The sequence below is a fragment of the Eufriesea mexicana genome, unplaced genomic scaffold (genome assembly GCF_001483705.2).
Source record: "Eufriesea mexicana isolate 0111107269 unplaced genomic scaffold, ASM148370v2 scaffold107, whole genome shotgun sequence".
Classification (NCBI taxonomy): domain Eukaryota; kingdom Metazoa; phylum Arthropoda; class Insecta; order Hymenoptera; family Apidae; genus Eufriesea; species Eufriesea mexicana.
In genome coordinates, this window is record NW_016908335.1 from 1,012,154 (window position 1) to 1,024,548 (window position 12,395).

Below are 12,395 nucleotides of genomic sequence, written 5' to 3' on the forward strand. Positions count from 1 at the left end.
GTGCTATTATAACGAGGTTTTTCTAAGCGAGCAGGATACGTAGCAGTGTTTGTTGATAGTTTTTAACTTCGCGCGTGTGTCGTGATACGAAGAAGATGACGACGCAGGCTCGGCGGCGAGAGTTGCAAACAGAGGAACGGAGAGAGCGTCGCAGAGTAAGTAAATTTATTTTATACGCATATACGATTGATTCGAATAATGTAACGAGTTGTAAATTATATTAAGCGATGGTCCGTATTAATGTCGGAATTATTTCTCTCGAGTCATGTACAATTTAGCTGCAGGTATTTATCTCCAAACTTTTAATTGCGATTTAATTCCGCAATTGCCACTTATCATCACGTCACTCCCATTTTATTTGCAAAATTCTATTCAAATTCTACTTAACCTCTGAAACGTTTACGCGAACTTTAACTTTATTCGGCAGAAAAATCGACAGCGTGCATTACTCATTGGCACTCGAATTTCAACCATTTCTCTCGAAACTGCCGAAATTATCGGAATTCAAGGTACTCGTAATTTTAGGCTGGATTGATTTTTCTTTTCGCGCCGCGACGTGAGGCCCAGCTCCATGCTCGCGCCGCGGATTCGACACCGACGATATTTCCGGTATCCCGAATATTAGGTTTATACAAACGGATTATCCCTCTGTCTGTCCCTTGGGAGAATTACCGCGATGTGGAAGCTTTCGAAACTCGACGTTAACTTTCACGCGGCGCATAGACGACCGTGGCGAGAGAAGAAATATAGAAACCGGCGCGGGTGAAACGAGAGACACGGAAAGAGGCAGATAGAAGCACAGAGCCGGGATGGGTCGTGTGTGCTTTGTACCGAGCGGACCGCCAGGTGCATATAAATCAGCATAAATTGCACCGCGGAATTTCGTAGTCGGCTCGCGTCGTCCGTGCGTTCTACGCTCCGCGTTTAACCGGCGCGGCGCGCGCGCCGTCCGCACGAGCGCGCGTGATGCGTCTTGCGCGAGTTGCGAGAGGAAAGCGGGAGGAAAGCTCGACCGCTGGTGTGACGCTTTGCGTGCAACTCGCTTTGTCCGTGTGCTTTGTTCGAGAGCAACGAAGGTTTTTGCCGGACTCGAAAACGAAATTGTTGCTTATGAAACAGCGGAAGGGGGTGTCGACCCTTCGTAGATGAAATACAATTGCCCCTTCTCTTGATTTTCTCCCGCTCTCGCGTTCTTTTCCCTCGTTACCTCGCTCCCTTCTTTTTCCCTCTTCGTTTCATCTTTTTCCCTTTCTTTTTCCTTCTTTCTCCCTTCCCTTCCCTTTTTTTTTTTTCTTTTCTTTTTTTCACTGAAACAAAGAATTCACAGTGAACCGAGTTTGCATTTTACTCTGGCCCCTACCGTAACTCCCGCGCGGATAGAATTTATTTAAATCCCGTGGATCCCGCGGAAACGAGATTTCCTACGGTCTTGTTGCGCCACTGATTTCGTGGCCCGATAACTTTCGGAGAACGCTACCGCGAGCTTCGTCCCGTTTAAGGAAGAATTCATTTGAACCGGGACACGGAAGACGCTTCGTTTGAGTTACCTCGAGGCTCGCGGATGAATCGGAGGTCTCGAACTTCCTCGTTTAACCTCGTACATTTCGCAGATCCCTTTCTAGCTGCATAGGGGATGCTCGCCCTGTTCCTCGCGTCTATTCGCCGGTGAAGGATCCTTACGCAACCTCTCGTGATTTTATATCCCCGAATCGAGTTTTAAACCCATGGAGCAGCGAGATCCGCGAAAGAGATCTTGTACACACATATATATATATATATATATATATATGTATATATATATATATTACCGTAAGATATATTACCGTAAGGGTCTTTGCCGTTTCATCCCTTAGTCCACGAAGCGCGAGTTCTCGCGAAACTTCACGGTTTCCGCACGATTCGACGTCGCGATCCTCGCCGAGGCTTCGAATCTGTACCACTCCTAGTCAGTTTTACTGGGTGGTTCGAATAATTCTCGGAATTACGTAACCAAACGCGGTGGTTATTCCCGTTCATCCGGCAGCTCGAACTTTGTTGCCGTTTCGTGCGCGTGCAAAGCGGAAACCCGCGAAACGTTATCCACGCGTGATATAAATATTTAGTTTTGCCGAATACTCGACGCCCTCCCGGGAGTGTATAAATTCCAGGTGACGCGTATATTTGTTTCCAATTAGCCGAAATAACCGACCGGTGAAAGTAACGCCGTATCGATCAGCGCGGTGTCGAAATGGCTCGTCGGGCAACTTCGGCCATTTTGTGAACTTCGAGGTTAACCGACATAACCTAGAAAGTACGCTTCTTTTCCGACGTCTAGGTTTAGATTGGTAGATTTGACGAACCTGTTCGACATTTTGTAAACGGAAAAGTCGCGATGAATGTCGAAGGTTCGTCGAATTTGTGTCTGGTACAAGCGTAAGAGACAAATTTGATGGAAATTGCAGGGGAGAGAGAGTAGCCGGTGACATGGTGGACATTTACAGCCACGAGCTGAAAGCCTCGTAATTCTTGGCCTCTATTTCGAGGATGCTGTCCATCCTGTAGAACTGGGGGATTTGATGCATAGAATCGACGCAATCCCTACCCTTTGTCAGTCGTGGGGAATTATTTTTCCAAAATTTTGCCATATTTTTATACATTTTGCCTTGGTCTCTGCTTCGAGGCCGCTGTCCGGTCAGAATTCTACGATTCGACGCTATTCTTACCCTTGGTCAGTCGTGGCGAATTATTTTCCAAAATTTTGCCATTTTAATAGACATTTTGCCTTGGCCTCTGCTTCGAAATCACTGTCCAGCCAGAACTCTGCGATTCGACGCTATTCTTACCCTTGGTCAGTCGTGGCGAATTATTTTTCCAAAATTTTGCCATATTTTTAGACATTTTGCCTTGGTCTTTGCTTCGAGGCCGCTGTCTGGCCAGAATTCTACGATTCGACGCGATTCTTACCCTTGATCAGTCGTGGCGAATTATTTTTCCAAGACTTTACCATTTTAATAGACATTTTGCCTTGGCCTCTGCTTCGAGGCCGCTGTTTGGCCAGAACTCTACGATTCGACGCGATTCTTATCCTTGGTCAGTCGTGGCGAATTATTTTTCCAAGACTTTACCATTTTAATAGACATTTTGCCTTGGCCTCTGCTTCGAGGCCGCTGTTTGGCCAGAACTCTACGATTCGACGCGATTCTTATCCTTGGTCAGTCGTGGCGAATTATTTTTCCAATCCTTTGACATTTTAATAGACGTCGTAACAGCCTGAACAGTGACATTTCGACACTGTTTGCGGTTTACATAGCAAAGAGGAGGTCGAATACATAGCGTATGCATTAAAGGCGACCGCTGACGGAGTAATTATTCGCGGTATTTAGTTGCTAGGGCGATTTCGTTAACATAATTACAAGACCGCGTATAAATATTCATGTTGGCTTAATATTCATGAACGTTGTGCCGGGAACGCTGGCAACCGATTAAAAGAATCCCTTTCCGATACGCTGTCGAAATTTCGCACGGTTGTCTGGCCACGATCTCGGCTACCTTTCGCGAGTTCTTTCCCGCGGGACGATTAATCAGAGACACGCGGAGAAAAACCATAATCGCGGACGATGCCGTGCATTAACACGCCTCCGTTCACGGCTAGTGGAAGTTACGTCGAGGAGAGCTGACAGCCTAGCAGGCTGTACGTGAGACGCGCGCTAATTTCCATTAATCTTGCCGAAGACAAGGGGGATAATCGATAATATTGCCGGAATATCGAGTTCCAATCACAGGATCGCGGAGCGTGGCCCGGACCACGTACCGTGTCGACAAGAACAAAGGTGCTCATAATTTATGCGAGCCATCGGTGCAGAATCTAGCGCGACGAGATCCGAAATAGAGCATCGTGTCGTATCTTCTGGTGTTCGTGCCAGCATCCACATCCTCGGACACCCTGATGCTTCGTCGCCCTTTTCCTAAAACAATTTCCAGCCGCGATATCGCCTTCTGATCGAATACCCGATGTACATAATTACCCAGATACGAATCAGCCACTGTTAGATTAGCCATCGCGGACGTTCGGCGTCTCCAACGAGGCGATTCCAATGGCGGACAGTCAGCCTGGAGGATCGGCAAGAAACGAGCGCGAAATAGGTGGTAAAGCGGATCGAAATCCGGCTAAATACCGGGGCAGAAGAGCGTTATTAGCGCGGATGGCGGTGGTGGAAATTAGGGATTCAGCTCGCGACCGGAGAACCGCTGGCGCCATTGTCGCTTTCGACTATGTGTTTCTCGTTCCGTGAAATTGATACTGGGCGAAGACGGGAAAGATGTCGGATAGAGGTTGGTAGAAGTAGGAGAGGAGATAAGGGAAGCACGGAGATGTGGAAAGATTTCAGCGAGATAATGGCACGTAACGATGGAAGATGGAGGATCGGAGCGCGCGGTCGTCCATTAAAATTAAAGCGCCATTACGCGAACGCACAGGGCAATCCGATCGAGGAGTACGTTTCCGCGTTGCGTGATTTTAGCGTAATGGGAAGAGCGAGGCGACTGAATTTTCCACGGAAATCCGATTCCACGCGTCTTCCGCGATGGGAAATGTTCGGGTTTGCGCTTAACCTGTCCACTGGAATTTGCTCGGCCACGCGGATGACACCCTCGATGTCGTTGGTAAGAGAAGCAGGGGAGATGGATGGTACAAGGTGTGATAATGACACGAAGGAATACGAGTCAAGAATTTAAAAAGGTTTATTTCAGTCGAAGGTCTCTTGGCATCTGTTCGCTGATGCCTTCGCGTTTCGACTGTTTCAAAGTCCTATAGTAACGTTAAAAATGACCGAATGTTAACAAAAAGCATACTATATCATGCTCCACAGTCTTAATTAGCTATTGGAAAAGAATTTTATTTAAAATAATAAAATCTTTCTAAAGTGGCTTGTTTAGAGTTCAAATTAACCACCGCGAAGTCAGTTCATTGGTCACACCGCGACGCGTTACTCGCACAGATAACCTCTTACAGGTCGCCGATGACGTCCTCGAATCGGTTACTTTGCTTTCCTCTCGCCTAACGGAGTTCTTTCGTCTAGGCTGTTAGTGCAACCCATAGTGCATTCCGTATTGCATCCATTTCAGTCGAAGGTTTCTTGGTAACTGCTCGCTGATGCCTCCGCGTCTCGACTGCTTCAAAGTCCTACAGTGACGTTAAAAATGAACGAATGTTAACAAAAATGATACCATATCATGCTCCACAGTCTTAATTAACTATTGGAAAAGAATTTGATTTAAAATAAAATTTTTCTAAAATTACTTTCTACCGATTTTTGGCGTATCGATTCTATAGTGTGTCATCTCGTTTAGGGTTCAAATTAACCGCCACGAAGTCACTTCATTGGTCACACCGTGACGCATTACTCGCACAGATAACCTCTTACAGGTCGCCGATGATGTCCTCGAATCGGTTGCTTTGCTTTCCCCTCGTCCAACGAAGTTCCTCTGTCTAGACTGTCACTAGTGCCTCGCATAGTGCATTCCGTATTGCAGCAACGAGATTTCCGCGCGAGTTGTCTCCAGCAAGAGACGCCGATTCCCTAGGGTCCTCGAGCTAATTCGTTTTAACCTGTTTACGCTTTAATCGCTGTTCGCGGGTCGACGACGACGCCCGGAAGCGAGCGAGTCGATTCGCGGAGGTTGTTTTCTACCGGCTGGATATTTTCCTGCGCGATCCTCGTGGCGACTGGAAAATATTAAATTTCCTGGAAATTGGGACGATCTCTTCGTCGTGGACCGAACGTTCCTCTCTCGTTGGAACGCCGTTGCGAAAATACCGGTGCACGAGCAACGATAACTACCCCGATGCCAATAACGCCGAGTGGCTGGGCCCGCGGGAACATCCGGCAGCTGAAATTTTCGATCACCTTCCACGACGCACGGAAATATTTCGAGCGTCGCGTATTTACGCGTTTTAATTAATTCCTTGTGAACTTTACAAGACGAGCTATACCCGTCACGCACGCGATTGGAATTATTATCGATACTCTTCTATGTGTGGGAGATATGCACGAATCCTTTTATAACTGTAGCTCGAACGAAATAGATGTATTTCGTGTAATTGAAATTTACTTATTCGTTTATTTATTCATTAATTAATACCGAGCTCCAATTATCCAACGGATATACAATTGATCCGAATAAAACAGCGGCGCTGGAAAATCGAAGAAGATATCAACGATAATTTCGAATAATCTACAATAATCTATGAAAACCTACGGAAAGGGATTAAACCTTTGTATATACTACGATTTAATTTTGGATACATATGTAATGAAAAACTATTAGTTCTAGTTTATTAATCAGTCAGATTAGAGTAATTTCGATCTTCAAAAATTATACAAATTTTTAGATCGCGTTAATTACTATTAATTTTATTATTTATGCGAAGGACGCAGTTCGTCTTTGTATTATCGAGTAACGCGTTTAATTGGGAGGATAATAGCAGTATTAAAATCTTATAAATTTTATTTCTGTTAAATCTCGTTAATCACTAGTAATTTTATTACTAGTACGAAGACCCTAGCTAGCTCTTCGTGTTTTGCATTTTAGGCATGACAAACTCGCGTCGAGTTAGGGGGTTAAGTACCCCCTGCATTGTCGAGTAACGCGTTTCGATTAGGTGGAAAATGGCCGTAAGACGCAGTTCGTCTTTGCATTATCGAGTAACGCGTTTAATTGGGAGGGTAATAGCAGTATTAAAATTTTATAAATTTTATTTCTGTTAAATCTCGTTAATCACTAGTAATTTTATTATTAGTACGAAGACCCTAGCTAGCTCTTCGCGTTTTGCATTTTAGGCATGACAAACTCGCGTCGAGTTAGGGGGTTAAGTACCCCCTGCATTGTCGAGTAACGCGTTTCGATTAGGTGGAAAATGGCCGTATTAAAATTCTACAAATTTTTAGAATTCATACGAATTTTACTTTTGTTAAATCTCGTTAATCGCTAGTAATTTTATTATTAGTACGAAGACCCTAGCTAGCTCTTCGCGTTTTGCATTTTAGGCATGACAAACTCGCGTCGAGTTAGGGGGTTAAGTACCCCCTACATTGTCGAGTAACGCGTTTCGATTGAGCGGAAAATGGCCGTAGAATCGCGGTTAAAAATCGACGTCGGGACGGACAAATGGCTTGCAGCGATTCTCCTCGAATTCTCCTCGAATTCTCGAATCCCTCTGCGTTTCGATATTTCGTGACCGGCCTGCTCGCGAATCGAGTTTGCATTAGCGTGGCGTAATCGCGTATGGTTATCGCGCGGCTGGAAAGAATCCGCTGATTTATGTTCTAATGGCGAATCCGGTCGTCCGTGTCGGGGCTCCGGGTTTTATTAAAATTGCCCCGTTTTTTCCCCGCTGTTCCTCTCTTTTTATCCTCGCGTTCCTTTCCCCTTTTTTCCATTTTTCGCTGAACGCCGTTGCAATATGGAAACATTTCACGTGCATGGTTCCATAAATTGGGATCGGAGGATTCATCTTGATACGTGTAATTATTTGCAGCTTGCATCAAATACACGCGGTTATTTGTTCTTTCCCCGGGATTGACGATCGTGCCGGATACAACGATAATATATACAATCAAACAATAAATACTCGTTCGCGTGTTTTACTTTGTCAGTCGATCAATAATAACAGTAACAAGAGTATACGCGGTAATGCTATGTTCCCGACATCTAGATACCTGTTACGTGCACATCGTTGTTCCCAACGTACCTGCGTATTTTTAATCACATTCTATGTTACAATACGTATTTTCCCCCTCTTTAACATTCAATCGCACCATGCTCTTGCATGGAAACTCACCCGCGATCAGCTAGCAGAGTAATAAAGGATAAATTCGAATTTTGATGAAATTTCAACGGTAGCGCGTTGCGAAAATGGAAGGAAAAAGCAAAACGGTCCTTTGTCAAGCGATCATTCACACGTTTACCATAATTATCCCGCAATTCGGAAATTCTGAGAAGTATATTATTGAGAAAAATTTGCTCAAGTAATTCAGTTTATTTAGGGCAACCTAACCCGATTAGGGTTGATGTCTATGACCATTTCCGGTTCCTTTTTCTCTTCCTCTTATTCCATTTTTTAATAGACTCTTGTTCTTCCCTTTCGTCACACATCGACCATTTTGTGGATAGATTGGACAATAATGTCTAAGACCTTTCGAACGAGTAGCGCAAAGTACATTTAACTTAAATTATTGAAATAATAAATTATTTGAAATTATAAATCGGTGCAATCTTTCCAGAAGTTCCTTCTCTCTCACTCACTCTTAATAACAATTACATTTACGTATTCACAATTGTAGGCAAATGAATTTCTCTCGCTCAACCTCACTCACACTCACACACGTAAAATCAATACTCACACATTTGACTGATCGTGGTGGGTTTAGTATTAAGCCGAAGTGTGTATTTATCTTGAAGAGTGTCTTCATTAAAGGAGCAAATTTCGTTTCTTTTTCCTCGATTATCGTTGAAGTCATTCAGTTTTCCTTTTTAATCGTTTCCAATAGTTACTGATGCATATACGATACATTTAATCTTCGTTTCAATCCTGACCCCCGCAACGTCCTCGTTTAATCCACCCCTCGCGTCCTCACGCCATTCGGTATTACCGATCTCGTTGAAACGATTTATTTTGCAAAAATCAGCATTCGCAACTGGTCGAATAATTCCTCTTTAACGTACAATCGTATCGCGCTTTTTCACGGAAACTCATTCGTCATCATTCCGGCAGAGTAATAAACGGTAATGAAATTTCGCTTAAATTCCAAACGGAAATACGTTGCTGAAGAAATTAAAAAATAAAACGATCCTTGGCGAATAATAAGCGACGATATTTTTACGATAATTATCGCACGATCCAGGGCTGTAATACGCGTGCTGCCGGGTGCCCGTGGGTGTTATGGTAAAATTCGATAGTGAAGCAAATTCTACATTCCAGAGGTGTGGGGGCGATCCTTTCCCTCAATGTTCTGTCTTTTGTCACCAGTCTTCTGAAGACGACTTTTGACCTGCGAGGCCCTGAACAGGCTAGTTCTAACCATTCGCCCGTTGAATAAAGATCTACACAGTTTTTCCACAGTTTTCCACTGACTACTCTCCCTTGTGTAATAACTCCCTTAACAATGGGAATGCACGAAAATCCGTATCCCGATTGATTCCCCTGAATATCTTATTTTCCATGATACGCGAGTCCTGGAAATATCTCGTTTTCCAAGGAGAAATGCTAATCCTGCTGACTCCCATAAAAATTCACGCGGCACCATTATGTCGCACGGTATTACGATATTTCCACCGATAAAAGGACTTGGATTTCTCAATAATAGTCAGTCGAGGCACATCGAGTGGCATTTAGTCAGAACGTTTTATAGCCGTTAATCTATTATTAATAAACGAGTTTTAGGTTCTTTACAACCAGTTAACTGCGGAATTTTTAGTTTGAAAAATCCCTCACGGGATGCGGAATTAAAATCAAGCAACGACGAGTGTACGCGTCGAACGAATGGCAAATGTTCCTGCTATAAATTTTACGACAAAAGCGAAGCACAGCGAGGAGGGATTACGTTTTTATTTGACGAAAAAATTAACAATACATTTATGGAAGGTTATCGTTATTAAAAATTTGAAAATTCTCAAAATTTAATCAAATTCATAAGCAGGAAAAATGAGAGGGGAAAGGTAATTTTAAGAAATTCAGTTGATTTTCATGTGGCATTTTTCAATGGACTTTAAAACGCACGAAACAATTGGGAGAATACCACATGCAGAAGAGAAAGTAATCAACTCAGTTTGTAAAAAGCAATACCTTTTACAGGAAGTACCCAATATACCAAAGAGAATAATCGAATTCTTTTTATAAAAGACACTGCAGTTTTATCGGTAATATAAAAGAGACAAACGACATTTTTACCATATTTCATAAAAATTTCACGTTTTTGTAGTAAATGGTAATTATTTATTTTGCACGCGAGTATGCGTGCCAATTGCACTGCAATAGGGCCTTGGATTGAAATTTCGAGCTTTTATAGTAAATCGAAATTATTTATTTTGCATGACGAGTGTACGCGCCAATTGCACTGCAATAGAGCATTGAATTGAAATTTCGAATTTTTATAGAAAATGGTAATGGTTTATTTTATTGGACGTGTATACACTTCAATTCGTAGCTTTATTACGGTGCAATTGTAAAATAAATAATTACCATTTACTATAACAACTCGAAATTTCAATAATTTCAATTCAAGTCTCTATTGCGGTGCAATCGATGCGTATACTGGTCTTGGAAACTAAATAATTATTGTTTGCCATAAAAACTCGAAATTTCAATAAAATATAATAAGAATGTCACTAGTTTGAACGCAGTTAACACGTTAAGTGCTATGACGGTCTCCAGGGACCGGCGCTAGACTTTCCGTTGGGGCCAGGGACTGACCCAGACTAGGACCAAAAAGTACTAACTTTTGGTGTTAAATTCCTCGCCATCTTTTGACCTAACGTTTGCGAATTCCTATTATAACAATTGGTACAGTATCTCCGATTTTACGAACACTTCGCTTCACTGGCCCACTTGACGGTCGAATCTGGGCCTGAACGGAACAGTAAGCAAAACGGGCTGAGCACTTAACCCCTTGACTACGGCAGATTTTCCTACTCAGCGGCCGTACCATACGGCAGGAATTGAGTTACGATGTGCGCCATTTTCGTGAAAACAAGCGCCCTCCATGTCATAAAGCCTAACTACGTCGAGCGCCTATAGGCGCCCTCTGTGTCACAAACGTAAAATTTCTAAGCGTCCACAGATGCCCTCCGTGTCACAAACGCAAAATTTCCAAGCGTCCATAGGTGCCTTCCGTGCCATAAACGCAAAATTTTTGTGTCTTTAGGCGCCCTCCGTGTCACAAACGCAAAATTTCTAAGCGTCTATAGGCGCTCACAGTAGTCAAGGGGTTAACGCGTTAACCGGTTAAAATCTAGATCCCAACGTCACAAATTGCTCCCAAAAATGAATCCTACGCGATACACCTCCATAAGTCCCATCTACGTGGTATCATCGAACTCGAACGATTCACTTTGCGCGAATTAGCATTCGGAAGTGGTGGAATTCCGTGAAAGGGATTCGCCGATTCGTACGCGAATCCAGAGATAATTGTCGCGAGCATGACGAGGGTTCACAAAGAAACCCATCACGCGGGGAATCGTATTAACTGTCGAAGTTGTCAAAGGTGCCGGGAACTTAGCCGGCTTCGGCGCCATTGTTTGCAGCGCGCGGTCCTCGCCCGGCCAACTTCCGCGTCGCGGTCTCGACTTCCGTTTATCGACTTGTCGAGATTGAAATTCCCCGCTGTCCCGCTGTTCTTCCCGATCCCGGCTATCTTCTTCCACGCGGCAAAGTTTTCGCGGCCAGATTCGCACGAATTGGCCTCGATCTTCGAATCGAAGATTGAATTCTTCGCGGACCTTGCTCCGGGATGCAGGATTTTCGGACCGGGTAGACCGTCCGTGGAATTTGAAAATTCTCTCCCGATTCTCAGCGGATATCTTACTTACTTTTCCACCAATTTCTCCGGGCTTTGAAGCTTCTCGGACGACGTACAGTTGCTGGCTGGTCGTTCATTCTCTCCACTTATTCTCGAAGATCGAAAGCTCCAGTCGAGGGGTTTATTCCTGTGGCGGAATCATTCTCACCCTCGCCGATAGATGGATTCCTACTTGAACGAGGCTCGAGCACTTCCTCGCAAGTTCTCGGTAAAAACACTCGGTTTCCTGTATATTTACAATCTCCAAACTTTCCAATAGTATCCCCAACTCGGTCAAACTGGTCTCCGAATTTTCCTTTTGGAAATTATTAAATACTTTTAAAAAAATTAGCTCATAAAGTTAAAATTGAAATTACTCGTATTGAGATAGAACTATGTAGCGACCATCATTCTCACCCTCCCCACTAGATGGATTCCTACATGAAGGAGGTTCGAGCACTTTCTCGCAAGTTCTCGGTAAAAACCCTCTCTCCAAACTTTCCAATAGTATCCCCAACTCGATCAAACTGGTCTCCGAATTTTCCTTTTGGAAATTATTAAATACTTTTAAAAAAATTAGCTCATAAAGTTAAAATTGGAATTACTCGTGTTGAGATAGAACTATGTAGCGACTATCATTTTCATCCTCGCTACTAGATGGATTTCAACTTCGAGGACTTGACCTCCGTTCCTCCAAACTTTCAATTCCTATATATATAATTTCCTGACCTTCCAATAATATTCCAGTCTAAGACAGGGCCTGCTAGGGCCTTACTGGTGAGTCCACTAGCAGGCCTGGGACCAAACGCATCCCTTCCTTTTCCTATTTATCATCCCTTCTAGCTACGCCGCAACGAGGAT